This window comes from Adiantum capillus-veneris, chromosome 16, assembly GCF_014529385.1.
Source record: "Adiantum capillus-veneris isolate H3 chromosome 16, ASM1452938v2, whole genome shotgun sequence".
NCBI classification, from domain to species: Eukaryota; Viridiplantae; Streptophyta; class Polypodiopsida; order Polypodiales; family Pteridaceae; genus Adiantum; species Adiantum capillus-veneris.
This window is the reverse complement of record NC_140946.1, coordinates 151,298,348-151,313,973: the sequence shown is the minus strand read 5'-3', so window position 1 is coordinate 151,313,973 and position 15,626 is coordinate 151,298,348. Positions and strand designations below refer to the sequence as shown.

Here is a 15,626-nt window from a genome sequence, read left to right as displayed (position 1 = left end):
CAAACAAGGTTTTGATTATTCCAAAACACTATGTCTTAACTATTGGAAAAATTGAAATCTCTTGAGCTTGCAAGGGCATGATGTACTGCTTTTAAAAGCACCCAGAACAATGCACCAACCAAAAAAAGTACCACCCCAACACCGAGAGAAACCAGTAAAAAAACTTTTGTCATTGCTCTTCTATTGTGGCAGGCCTGATAAATTGATAAGCGGTGACTTTAGTAACGCATAGCCTATTGCCATAGAGAAGATAGACATCTTGTAGGATAAATGACTCCTCTTTCTTCCCTAGTGCAAGTGTTGAAATCACATCCTTGAAATCGGGATCATTAGCGTACTCATCTATCATAATAGATAGATCATTGTTGTGAGTAGTTATTGATACCCCATTCACTCTTGGTCGTCTTTCAGAGTGCATCGGCTACAAGATTATGCTTGCCAGCAATGTGAGCAATATGAAAGTGAAATTGTGAGAGAAAATTTTCCCACCTCATTTGTTTATCGGAGAGCTTAGTCTGTGTCATGAAGTACTTAAGGCTTTGGTGATCCGTTCGTAGAATGAAAGGAGTCCCCAATAAATAGTGCTTCCACGAGTCTAAGGCATGTAGAACTGCGAGGAGTTCCTTTTCATATATGCCTAGATCTTGCTCAACAAGATCGAGCCTTTGACTCTCATAGGCTATGGCGTGCTCTTCTTGGAGCAAAACAGCCCCAAGGCAATCACCACAAGCGTCACATTGGACCTCAAATGGCTTTGAGAGGTCCGGTAGTGTAAGGGCTTGAAGAAGTGGTTAATTATAGAGAGTAGTCGAGTAGGTCTAACATAACAAAGTTGCCAAGGGCTAGCTCCTTTCATACCCTAAAACCATAAATCCTAAACACTAAAACCCTAAACCCTAAGCCATAAACCTTAAACCCTAAACCCTAAAATCTTGAGCTATGAACTAAGGGTGTGTAGAAGGGATGTGTGGAACTATATCCTCAAGTTGATTCCAAAATGCGGCTCTCGCACTAGCAGGTCCTAGTTCATTGTTTGTATTGTATAGTTCGTAAGGCATAATCCATAGTTCATAGTGTATAGTTTATAGTTCATAGGTCATATTTCACGATTTATAATTTCTAATTGATAATTTTCTGTACTATGCACTATTAGCAATGAGTGCATCGTGTATATTGCAGACTTCATAAATCATAGTGTATATTTTATAGGTTATTCCTGACAGTGTATAATTTAGAAATCAAAGTTCATTGTTTCTATTGTATAATTCATAGCTCATTCAGGACAATGCATAGTGCATAGTTTGTGAATCATAGTCTATAGTGCATAGTGCATCATCCTCCTCTTTCAGGCTAAATCGATAAGGTTTCCAAGAGAAGGGATGGCTCCTCAGCAAAAGCTCTATCTTGTGATCGAGATCGGATCCACAAGACGGTGGAAGCCCATCTGGTAAATACGGTGGAAAGACGTCCACAAATTCAGCAAGTAGAGAATCCAAATAATGCTTAACCGTTACATCATGATCAGACACAGACTCAAAAAATTTCGATGCAGAAACATCACTTTCTTAAAAAAGAGAATGAAATGAGACTGAGAATTAACAAAATTATTTTTCACCCAACGAAGTTCCACATCAAGTTCATGAGACAACATATTGAATTCTTTTGCTCAAAGCAGATTTACATCATAATCAGCGGTCAATGAAGAAAGAGATCCCTTGACCACATGGTATACACCATCAAGTTCAAAAAACACTATATGTGAAGCACAATTGATAGACATAGAATTTCTCTTATCGTAAAACCATGGCATAGACCTTTGTGATATACGCAGACCCTCAGTCGTAATTTTTAGCGAGAAGAACTAGAGCACCCGACAGAGACTTACTAGGTTCAATGAAAGGCTTGAAGCTGTCTTTCATCCTCCTCTTTCAGGCTAAATCGATAAGGTTGCCAAGAGAAGGGATGGCTCCCCGGCAAAAGCTCTATCTTGTGATCGAGATCGGGTCCACGAGATGGTGGAAGCCCATCTGGTAAATACGATGGAAAGACATCCAGCAAATAGAGAATCCAAATAACGCTTAACCGTTACATCATGATCAGATATAGACTCAGAATTTTCCGATGCAGAAACATCACTTTCTTAAAAAAGAGAATGACAATGAGACTAAAAATTAACAACATAGTTTTTACCCAACAAAGTTCCACCTTATAAAGGGGGGACTAGTGGGGGGAGAATACACGAGAGAGAGAGTTTGTTCGAACCAACCTCTTCTAACCAACCAACCTTGGCAATGAATTAGTGATTTACAATGGGGACATAGATTGCTTATATAGAAAAGTTAGTAAATTGCCCTACCCCCACAATTTGACAAATAAGTAAAATAAAGTACCTAATGCCAAAATAAGCATGGGTTCACATTGGACAGTTCACTTGAGATGCCTAAACTTTAACACTCTCTCTGTAGCTCATAGTGGACATCAATAGTGAGACCAAGTCAATGATGAAGAAGCTACCATGGACACTCCAACAACAGCTCCTTGTTGTTTTGCTGGATACACCTCGGATCTACTACCCTCAACTTTTTACCTTATAAGAATGTCATATTGAGCATCAGTTGACTTTTAGAAAATTGAACTGTAAAACACAATACGTCCAAGAATCCCCATTCGTGGACCGTAACCACATCACGTCCAAACATTCCTAAATTATGAATTGCTGGAACACATACCGTCCATGATGGGACCAACAACAATAAATTGATGCATACATCCATAGTGTTTTAGATACGTCTGATTGGCTCCTTGCCAGATGCGGCGCCTTGAACTTCGACCCACGGGTCCAAACACCGAGAACTTGAACTCCAACACATGGGTTTAAATCAATTATATGGGAGCATGGTCCGTCCCTCTCTGCCACTCACAAGCCTCTCTGTGGTGGCTGAAGTTAGTGGCAACAACTGCCATTTGACTAGAAATTTGGTGTAGTGGCCATTGTGGTTGTCCCCACGTGTGGCATGTCGATCTGCTCTATTAATATTTTACCATCCTGATCTTTGTTTAGCTTGCCTTTCCCTTTTGTCTTCATATGACTCCCTGATTTTGCCTTTGACTTCAAACTCCTGAGTCAAACAAAGCGTCCTCTCGCATTGATAACAACGGATCTCGGACCTCACAGCAGCAGGTACTGACGACGGAGGAGGCAGCTAATTGAGCACTGGTTGCGTTGCATTTATTTGACTGAATAATGCAATTTATATCGAATAATTCATCATCATTATTCGTGCATTATCGTAAAATATGTGGTATTTTTGATTGGTACAATATCAATCGATACGCTAGATTTATATTAAAATAACGCGCGTCGTTGTTCAATATGTTTTCGATCGATTACGATTTTGGAGCTTTTTAGTTGTCACACAGCTCACTCTCTACCTCATACTCTCGAGACGCATTGTATTCTCTCTATGTTTATAGCAATGAATTTGTTCTGGACTTGCTAATGGATGACTTTGTTTGAGAGTCAAGCAATGTCTTTTTATTTGATTGCCAAGCAATGTCCTCAATACTTATGTCTATGCAAATTCTCTTCAATACTTTACTTTGTTGCTACTAAATAAAAAAAGTGAGATATATAGCTCAATAGGGAGCTACAATGAGAAAAGTTGAGATACATTTATGAAAAGATGTTTACATTTCGCCATCTATCACAGGCACCAAGTCATCAACCTCTTCATTGTCTGAACATTCTGTGGCCACTCCATCTCATCGTCGCTACATCTCTGTTCCACCATAGTTTCATGAGTTTGAAGCACTCCAAAGAGTACTTTGATCGCACGTGTGGCTATCTTTGTGGGTGCATGAAGGAGATGCATGTTATAAAAGACGTACACAAGGTCTGCGGCACGAGCAGGACTTAAGCAATTTTTGCATTTTGAGTGCACAAAGTCATAAAAAGACAAATTGCGCTCACAACTACCATTGGATGCCGCGATCGAAAGCACCTTGGTCGCCACGTGTTGTAACTCAACTACGTCTCCTCCATATTCTTTCCACCATACTGTGCTTGAAATATTTTTGACGCTATTAAGAACCTAAGGATCTCCGAAAGTTCCTTCCCTATTGGCATAATCCACCCTCTTCTGGAATGCATCCATGCCATTGTCGCCTGACAATAACTGCGAGCAGACATTTCTAAAGTTTCTCATCACCTTTTTGTTGGAGGCTTGTCCGTTCATCTGGAACTTTGGATCCAAGACAAATGCAGCACCATGCAATGGTGTGTGCATTTGAGCCCATCGTTTTTTCACAAGATGCACGATTTGTGATCTCTCTCTTGCACTGTAGTGGTTGTATTCTTTGGTTTGACGTAACGCCTCAAACATGATCCAATAAACCTTACCAATGACAAACTTATCTGTGTCGACAACCCTTAGTAGTTCCACATAGGGCTTACTAACCCCAACAAGTTTGTCAATGTTCCGCCAAAAGAGAGAAGATTGCACCAAGGATACACATTTTTGAGTTGCTTCGCGATGGCTTGGATACTTGCTGAGCCAAGCCTCCCAATGAAAATCTGCAAAACAGTTTTTGTAAGAGCTGCTGCCACTTCAATGACATTATTCAAAACATAGTATGATGTAGCGAACCGTGTGGCCCAGAAGATTTGAAGTGCTTTTTTTGGAGACTTGGAGCGAAATAAAGCATATGTAAACTGATGTTCCAGTATAAACTTGAATATGTGATTGGTGTCAATAAGAACCTGTTTTATGAATGATAATTTGCCCATATCCTTTTCAAGGTGTGAGCTGTACATCCAATCCATGTAATTTTTGATTACTTTTTCATAATGGCTAAACACCTCCTTTGTAGTTTGAAGCATTATCCGTAACAATAGCTGTCACATTCTTCGGTCCACCCAGTCGAGCAATAGCTCGCTCATATACCTTTGTCAAGTAGAGAGATGAATTCTCTTTCAATGAGGTATCAATGGCCTCCAAAAACATTGCACCTTTGGGACAAATTACCAGGACGTTCATCAATGGTTTTTTTTGCCAGCCGGTCCATCCGTCGAGGGCTATGGTACAACCAAACGATGGAACAAAGTCAAGCACTTTTCGCCTGAGAATCACTTCTGTACTGCTCTTGACTTTGTCAACATACTCTGTTCACATTTTATTATAATCATGATAAATGAATCCTTCTTTTGCAGTTGACATTAGGACGTCTTTGAAAATAGGATTTCTTATGACATTAAATGGGATTCCATAAGCCATGAAGGCTTGTGTCCACTTTAGATGCAATTCGAGCATGTCCTGTTGAGTGAATGCTACCTGTAGATTCCCAGGCGTACCGGCTCTGATGGATGTCCCGGGACTAGCATCTATCCCTCCCATGGCACCATTTGGAAAAGTGTAAGGACTTTGAGGTGTTCCGGTTGTTCCCATTGAAGATCCTTGGTTAGCTCGCATGTCTTCTTCATCCACACTCACTTCTTCTATGTTGATAGATGACGCACCTACCATGTCCTTCTGTCTCTTAGGAAGAAGTCTTGCATGTTTACATTTCATTACATACCCTGCAAAATGGACCCATATGTCGTTAGGTGGTGCTCCACATTCTTTCACATTGGAACTAGTGGCGAATAAATGTTCTTTGATGCGAGTTGCATTGCCGTGCCACTTATGCCCACAATGTTTGCATTCCAAAATTGAAACTGTTTTGCCTCTCTCTTTTTCCTCCACATACGACCACTCTTTTCCTCGCACAATGCTTTCTAACTTCAACAAAATATATCCTACAATCAATAGATACATTATGATTATAATTTTTCACCATAATAGCGCAATGAGAAAGATAAAAGGTTATAGATATGATTTGCTAAATTAAAATGATGAATGAATAATGCTAAGATAATATTGTAGGGAAGATCACCAATGGTTATATCATTCTTTGCTACTAGGTGGTAAAGAGCGTTTTCTCAAGACAACCTAAATGAGCGATTGAGGTATCTCACATTCCACTATGTATGTCTCTTGGAGGTAGGAACTACTGCTCAAACACAACCAATCGACCCTAAAATAATTGAGTTCTCTAATTTCTATATCAACATAGAGGTAAGAACATGAGCTCAATAACATCCATGTGACTCCCAAGTCCTATGCATAACTAATATTCACTAGGAGGTAAGAGCTTTCGCTCGATCACAACCTAGTGAATTCTATAGGTAATCCACCATATTCACTTAGAGGTAAGAGCATAAGCTCGATAACCACCAAGTGAATCCTACTTCATATCTTAAACCTCACTTGAAAGTAAGAGAATCATCTCATAACAACTAAGAGGCACTAAGTGGACCTATTTTATACAACCAAGTGAATCCTACTTCATACCTTAAACCTCACTTGGAAGTAAGAGAATCATCTCATAACAACCAAGAGGCACTAAGTGGACATATTCTATGTCTATATGGAGGTAATAACATTTGTTCATGACAACCAAAAGACCCTACATGTATGTTGTATATGTTCCAAAATGTATGAACTAACACTATTATCTGTGCACATATTATAGCTATGATAGATTTTAACCATCAAATATCAGTTTTAGTATCTATTCTAAAACAAATAGAGCTGAGAATATAGCTTCTAATGTTTAGGATTATACATTCGCACTATAGCTAGAAAAGTAGCCTCTAATGCATACAATTATTTATTTATCTATTCTTAAACAAGTAGAGATAATGTATAGTCTCTATTGCTTAGAGTAATTTATTTAATCTTATCAATAGAGATAAAGAATAACTTCTAAGAATTATAAGTGATTCAAATCTATATCATTATTTTGTTTTTAATGTATAAACATTAAAAATAATATTTTCTTAAAAAATCAAAGATTTTCTAAGTTAACAACTCAACCTTTCTATGCCGGAGGTAACCTGACACTTTGGTGAAGGGAATTGTAGATAAAACACGCAAATTTGAGCTTTATATACTACTACTATATCGATTGAAAACATATAGATCGATTTATACTATCAATCGAAAGCCTATCTGACGTTTTTTTGAAAAAAGTTGACGTAGCAGCGAATAATACATACGAATAAATATTTAGAACGTATTAACCGACCATTATTCACAAATAAAATGAATGTCAAATAAGGAATCATGCAACCCAGAGCACTGGTACATCCATCCCTATGAAGCTTGCCTTTGCCTTTGTCCTCTAGTGAATTCATGCATTTGCATTTGGCTTCATAATCCCGAGCCAAGCAACTTGCGGTTTCCTTGAGAACTTCGAGTAAGCATAGGTTGTTAACTGGTTGGTCGATCGATTATCCATAACCGATGGTTGGTGTTGGTTGTTTTCACTCTTGCTAGCGATCGAGCAAGGGGGGGAGGAAGGGGGGCAAATTGAAGTTACAAGATCTGAATTGATGCTTTCCTTCTCGCACTCCAAGAAGTAGCCTCCGTAAATCCCAAGCCGTTCACCAATAACAAGATCTCCTCCGTGAACTAGGCCTCCAAAGGCTACTTCTATGTCTCTCTTTCCAAGCCCATTTTCTTCGTAAGAGGTTGTTAAGGAGGTTCTACCAAGCTCACACTCCATGATGCCAAGATAGTCGACTTTGCTCAAAGGAGGACAAGAGACCATCCTTGTCGGCAGTGTTTTAAAATGATATGGCAGGGGGTGTCGCTGCTACGAGCATGAGGCTCACCGTCTCAAGGAGATCACTAGACAATGTTTTAAAATGTAGCAGGTAGGAGGAGGTGGAAGGGGTAGCCGTCATCGCTCCGGTGTAGCCATCGGTGGCGTTTCAAAACGTCATCGTCTCGCCAAGGGCAGCCCCACCGCTAGTTGCATTTTGCATAAACTACAAACTATGGAATGTAAACTCTATGAGTTATAAACTATGCAAAATGCATGATGACCTATAAACTATAAACTATAAACTATCATCAAATGACCTATGGACTATACAATATGAACAATGAACTTAGATTTTTGAACTATACACTATCAATGCTAAACTATGAGCTATCCATATAATTTTGAAGTATGAACTGTCATCAAATGAGCTATGGACTGTCATTGATACATGCCTGTTTCACATGTATATGATAAACTATACAATATCAATAATAAATAGTGCACATGCACTATGAATAATGAATTATAAACTATACACTACACATTGATAATAATTTATGAATCATGCACTGTACATTAATAATTGTGTATAATACAAGTACATAGGCATGCAACCTTAGTTGCAATAGGCACATAATCTTGCATAGCAACAAAAAGAAACAAAGTTGAGGTGCATAGCACAAGGAAGAACCAAGAGGTCCATGTTTATCCTTGTAGAGGTATATACATCTAAGTGTTATGATTTTCAAAACTGATGCATGCTTTTAAAAATCACCATGTTGACTATGAAACTATGTGTATCTAGCTAATAGATAGATATATAGATAGGTAAATACATAGATAGATGTATATCTAGATAGTTTTAGTATAACATCTTTGTGGATTGGAGATGGTGGGGTTGTGTTGCTTCAAGTTACAAGTTACTATATGATTTATGAATTATGCACTATGCATTATAGACTATGATTTATAAACTATGCACTATGCACTGTCCTGAATGAGCTATGAACTATACAATATAAACAACGAGCTTTGATTTTTGAACTATACACTATTAGGAATAACCTATAAAATATACACTATGATTTATGAAGTCAGCAATATACACTATGTGCTCATTGCTAATAGTGCATAGTACAAAAAATTATGAATTAGAAATTATAAATCATGAAATATGAACCATGAACTATAAACTATACACTACGAACTATCGATTATGCCTTATGAACTATATAATATAAACAATGAACTAGGAGTTGCTAGTGCGAGAGCCGCATTTTGGAATCAGCTTGTGAATATATTTCCACACATATGTTCTGCTTGCACACCCTTAGTTCATAGTTCAAGATTTTAGGGTTTAGGGTTTAAGGTTTATGGCTTAGGATTTAGGGTCTAGCGTTTTAGTGTTTAGGGTTTATGGCTTAGGGTTTACAGTTTTAGGGTTTAGGGTTTACGGCTTAGCTTTTAGGATTTAGGGTTTAGGGTTTATGGCTTAGGGTCCACTTGATTTCATAGTATGTGCTAACCTCTTTGCTAGTACATAGTTCATAGTTGAGTTTATAGTAGGTTTCTATCCCTCTTAAGGTAGCTTGAATCCCTCTATGCCCTGCATAAGGAGGAGCATGGGATTCGTACATCACTTTCTCACATAGTGAGCTAGTAACACATAGCCTATTGCCATAGAGAAAATAGCCATCTCGTAGGGTAAATGGCTCCTCTTTCTTCCCTAGTGCAAGGGTCGAAATCACATCCTTGAAATCGGGATCATTAGCGTCCTCATCTATCATAATAGATAGATCATTGAGTAGCTATTGATACAGCATTCACTCTCGCTTGTCTTTGACAGTGCATGGCTACAAGATTATGTTTGCCCAACAATGTGAGCAATATGAAAGTGAAACTGTGAGAGAAAATTTTTCCATCTCATTTGTTTGTGGGAAGCTTAGTCTGTGTCATGAAGTACTTCAGGCTTTGGTGATCTGTTCGTAGAATGAAAGGAGTCCCCAATAAATAGTGCTTCCATGAGTCTAAGGCATGTAGAACTGCTAGGAGTTCCTTTTCATATATGCCTAGAGCTTGCTCAACAGGGTCAAGCCTTCGACTCTCGTAGGCTATAGCGTGCCCTTCTTGGAGCTAAACAACCCCAAGGCAATCACCACAAGCGTCGCATTGGACCTCAAATGGCTTTCAGAGGTCCAACAATGTAAGCACAGGCTGAGAGATAAGCTTTTCCTTGAGCTTTTTGAAAGCATTGTTTTCTTCAGGAGACCATGTAAAGTTAATGTTCTTTTTAGTTAGGTCATGCAATGGTCCTGCTACCATTAGTGATATTTTTTCTAGAAACGTCTATAGTATGCACACATATCTATAAAGCTTCTTAGTTCATGAAAATTCCTTGGGATAAGCCATCCTTTTATTACCTGTAACTTTGATGGATCCATTTGGATGCCATATTGAGAGATAATGCGACCTTGATACTGAATTTCTTGCAAGAAAAATTCACTTTTCTTTTGATAAATGCCTATTCTCTCTCAGAACTTGAAATATTACCTGAAGATGTCGCTTGTGTCCATCCAAAGAGTTGGAGTACATGATAATATCGCTTGTGTCCATCCAAAGAGTTGAAGATGTCGCTTGTGTCCATCCAAAGAGTTGGAGTACATGATAATATCATTGAGAAAACTCAAGTGTAGAATATTTAGAATAAAACTATACCATGCATATTCATGTGTCTTGTTTCTTTTGTAATTAAATGTGAATTTTTACATCCTCAGGTTCTATGATTTAAAAAAATATGCAAGACCTCATTTTATGGAGCCATCTGCAACATTCTTTAAAAAATATACAGGTCATGGTTTATGTTGGTTTGAGTATATGACACGGTCAAGTAATCATCTCATAATTGTGGCGATATGACCCTCAAAGGGTTGTTTGCACTAATCAAATAGTTCAAATGCTTGAAAGCACAAAACCAAAAGAGCAGAATAAACATGTCCTATTTGAATGTAGTTCCCATTGAGGACCAATTCTGTTTGATCCTCCCCGGTCATGAGAAGTACATCAAGAAATGGTCTAATCTTTTCCCAAAGTTATACAAAAGATATGGTGACAACATTGAATGGTGCAAAAGATGTATATACCCTTGACACCCTAGACCCTAACTAAGGCATATTTTTACACCTTTAGCCTTAGATCAAGACTTCATGGTGGTGACACCCCAGGATCAAAATTGACGCTCTATGATGCCCATTCTGGGAGTCGTTAGGTGAGACATTATGGTAACAGAGAAATTTTAAACCATGCTATTCCCACAAACTCCACAAGTTCTTGATGAGCCTTTCTCGACATTAGAAAAGTCCATCTTTTTTTACAAAAAAAGAAAAAAGAAAAGTCCATCTTGAATTTGAATTTTGGGAAATTTTTACAGTTTGAAATGGGATTCATGTGGCCCGAAGGTGGGGTTTTTGTGAGAGAAGTTTTGGGCTCTTGTCAAGATCTCCGTGGGTCCACCACATTTGGCATATCATGATTGTATACCTAGCCCATATAGTGATGCATATTCCTAGTGGGAGAGCTCCATCATTAGCCCCTCACCAAACATGAGACTAAGGCTACCAGTCGGTGTTTTAGAGTTGAGAGATAATGGTTTGGTAGTAGAGGACATGCCTTACACCAATAAATTGGCTTGGGAGGAAGAGAGACCCCAAAGATGGAGGCTCAATAGTGGCTTGGCCACTTGGTCGATTTGGCAAGCACGATGTACTCAGGTCATTGGGGACCAGTTGCCTCGCCTGCTTTTGCTGAGGTGGTTTCGGAGTTCTAGTCTAATTTAATACACGCCCTTAGAGGTCAATAGGATTGGATGCAGGGCACTTAAGATCGTATGAAAAATAGTGAAGATATATTTCTGAAGACATGGTATCAAGGCCTCTTCCTTCAAGCTCATGGATGTACTGGCCCCCGGCACGAATTTTCTTACCTCCGATTATCCTAGATATCCTTGAGGGTAAGTGAGTTTACTAGGGGAATTTGGATGAGATTTCATGTCAAAATACAATGGGGTCTTACGAGATGCACTACCTATACATATGTCTCCACTACCTATGGGTCCACTCCACTATATAAGGGTGGACTTGTTTTATAAGGGGAGATCGATTCTATAAGGGATGGACACTCTCTAAGGGGTACACACATTTCTAATTCATAATTTTTTGTACTATGCACTATTAGCCATGAGCACATAGTGTATATTGCAGACTTATAAATCATAGTGTATATTTTATAGGTTATTCCTGATAGTGTATAATTTAGAAATCAAAGTTCATTGTTTATATTGTATAGTTCATAGCTCATTCAGGATAGTGTGCATAGTGCATAGTTTGTAAATCATAGTCTATAGTGCATAGTGCATCCTCCTCCTCTTTCAGGCTAAATCGATAAGGTTGCCAAGAGAAGGGATGGCTCCCCGGCAAAAGCTCTATCTTGTGATCAAGATCGGGTCCACGAGACGGTGGAAGTCCATCTGGTAAATACGGTGGAAAGACGTCCAAAAATTCAGCAAATAGAGAATCCAAATAACGCTTAACCGTTACATCATGATCAGACACAAACTCAAAATTTTTCGATGTAGAAACATCGCTTTCTTAAAAAAGAGAATGACAATGAGACTCAAAATTAACAACATTATTTTTCACCCAACATAGTTCTATATCAAGTTCATGAGACAACATATTAAATTCTTTTGCTCAAAGCAGATTTACATAATAATTGGCGGTCAATGAAGAAAGAGATCCCTTGACCACATGGTACACACCATCAAGTTCAAGAAACACTATATGTGAAGCACAATCAATAGACAAAGAATTTGTCTTATCGTAAAACCATGGCATAGACCTTTTGTACCATTCAATGCTTTCATCATATCTTTTACGTTGAGTACACAAAAACATGCATGCACTCTAGACATTCATGCATGTGTTTGCACATACACATGTACACACACACACACACACACTATTCATAGCATTGATAACAAGTGAGGGAGGCCAATGACACCTACCTTTTTTATCTTTACAAAACATTTTTTAACATGTTTTTTTAATTGATGGTAATAGCTCTCTCTCTCTCTTCCTCTCAAGGTTGTGATTAGATGTTGGTCTACTATGGTAAGTCATAGTTGAACTGCCAAATTGGCCTTCAAATATGCAATCTACATTCAAAACTTCAAAACATGCATTATACATTCAAATATTTTTTGAGATATGCAATCAAATATACATTCATATATACATTTGTATATACATTAAAATATAAATCTAAATAGCACCTTTTGATTCTAGGAGGTGGTGTTTCTCATCACCTGGCAAGAGGCACCTTTTCATTCTAGATGGGCATGCGAGCCACAATAGCTCAAAGGTGGTGGGTGGAGAAGAGGGCAAAAGAATTAGGGGGCACACAAGGTCAGATACTAACTTCCATTTCTATCATACAGTTGGCCAAAAGAATTCGGGGGCACACAAGGTCATATAGTAATTTCAATTTCTATCATACAATTTGATACAAAACTCATGTTTTAGAGATTCAGTCTTAAACAAGTATACTTGCATACTATATGCAGTCAAATATGTTATCATAACATGGAGATTATAGATAATATGCATGATAAATATATATCTCACATATAATATGCGATTAGATATACATCTTTAATACACAATTTGAATGTATATTTGAATGTGTAATACATATTTGAATGTATATTTGAACATACTTGTCCACCTCCAAAAACTCACCAAGCTTGATTCCCTCTACTTGCAAAAGATTTGCAAATGTGTCACTTTAAAGAGGATGGTAAGCACAAACTTTAAATAAATTGAAGCAAAGATGAATATTGATGTACATTTGTATACTATATTGTAAAGATATACTCCATGATGCTAAGATAGTCGGCTGTGTCCAAAGGAGGACAAGGGACCATCCTTGTCGATAGTGTTTTAAAACGATATCACAGGGGGGTGTCATTGCTACTAGCATGGGGCTCGCCGTCTCAAGGGGATCACCAGACAACGTTAAAATGCAACAGGTAGGAGGAGGTGGAAGGGGTAGCCATCATCGCTTAGGAGTAGCCATCAGTGGCGTTTCAAAACGTCGTCGTCTTGCCAAGAGGAGCACCACCACTAGTTGCATTTTGCGTAAACTACAAACTATGGAATGTAAACTCTATGAGTTATAAACTATGCACAATGCATGATGACCTATAAACTATGATCTATCATCAAATGACCTATGGACTATTACAATATGAACAATGAACTTACATTTTTGAACTATACACTAACAATACGAAACTATGAGCTATCCATATAATTTTGAAGTATGAACTATTATCAAATGAGCTATGGACTATCATTCATACATGTCTGTTTCACATGTATATGATAAACTATACAATATCAATAATAAATAGTCCACGATGCACTATGAATTATGAATTATAAACTATACACTACACATTGATAATAATTTATGAATCATGCACTGTACGTTAAGAATATGTGTATAATACAAGTACATAGGCACGTAACTAAACTCCATGCTTGGTTGGGTGCTGAGAACTCCTCCTCTATGCAAATGCTTCCGCAACTCTGATGTATATTGAAAATTGTATAAAAGTGTAAATTGTATATTTTGTGCATAGACCCGCGGGCGGGGTATCTCTCAATATAAGGGAACTAAGAAAACAGGGTGAGTCCTATGAAGGACCTAAAAATGCAAAGAAGATAGTGTAGCCGAACCAAGAGAAGAGCCTAGACCTACTTACATTGCAAACGACTTGACTGAAGTAGAAGAAGAGCTTTTTCTAAGCTTACTGAAAGAGTACCGAGATATCTTTCCGTGTTCTTATAAAGATCTTAAGGGTGTTGATCCAAAATCTAGCAGCATACCATACCTATGAGAGATGATGCTAAACCAAGTAGACAACGTCTATATACTTATAATGAAACATTTGCCAGAAAGACTAACGCATAGCCTATTGCCATAGAGAAAATAGCCATCTTGTAGGGTAAATGGCTCCTCTTTCTTCCCTAGTGCAAGGGCTAAAATCACATACTTGAAATCGGGATCATTAGCATACTCATTTATCATAATAGATAGATCATTGAGTAGCTATTGATACCGCATTCACTCTTGCTCGTCTTTGAGAGTGCATCGGCTACAAGATTATGTTTGCCCAGCAATGTGACCAATATGAAAGTGAAACTGTGAGAGAAAATTTGCCCACCTCATTTGTTTGTGGGAGAGCTTAGTCTGTGTCATGAAGTACTTAAGGATTTGGTGATCCTTTCGTAGAATGAAAGGAGTCCCCAATAAATAGTGCTTCCACGAGTCTAAGGCATGTAGAACTGCGAGGAGTTCCTTTTCATATATGCCTAGAGCTTGCTCAACAGGGTCGAGCCTTCGACTCTCATAGGCTATGGCGTGCCCTTCTTGGAGCAAAACAGCCCCAAGGCAATCACCACAAGCATCGCATTGTACCTCAAATGGCCTTGAGAGGTCCGATAGTGTAAGCACATGTTAAGAGATAAGCTTTTCCTTGAGCTTTTTGAAAGCATTGTTTTCTTCAGGAGACCATGTAAACTTAATGTTCTTTTTAGTTAGGTCATACAATTGTCCTGCTACTATTAGTGATAATTTTTCTACAAACCGTCTATAGTATGCATACATACCTATAAAGCTTCTTAGTTCATGCAAATTCCTTGGGATAGGCCATCCTTTTATTACCTCTAGCTTTGATGGATCCATTTGGATGCCATATTGAGAGATAATATATGTGACCTAGATATTGAATTTCTTGCAAGAAAAATTCACTTTTCTTTTAATAAATGCCTATTCTCTTTTAGAACTTGAAATTTACCTAAAGATGTCGCTTGTGTTCATCCAAAGAGTTGGAATAGATGATAATATCATCGAAAACACTC

At 38.1% G+C, this 15,626-nt stretch overlaps 1 pseudogene; it reads right to left on the bottom strand.

Annotated features, from left to right (window-relative positions):
- Positions 1-1,277: 1,277 nt before the first annotated feature.
- On the bottom strand, positions 1,278-5,522 carry LOC147440073 (uncharacterized; annotated as a pseudogene).
- Between the last annotated feature and the right edge of the window lie 10,104 nt (positions 5,523-15,626).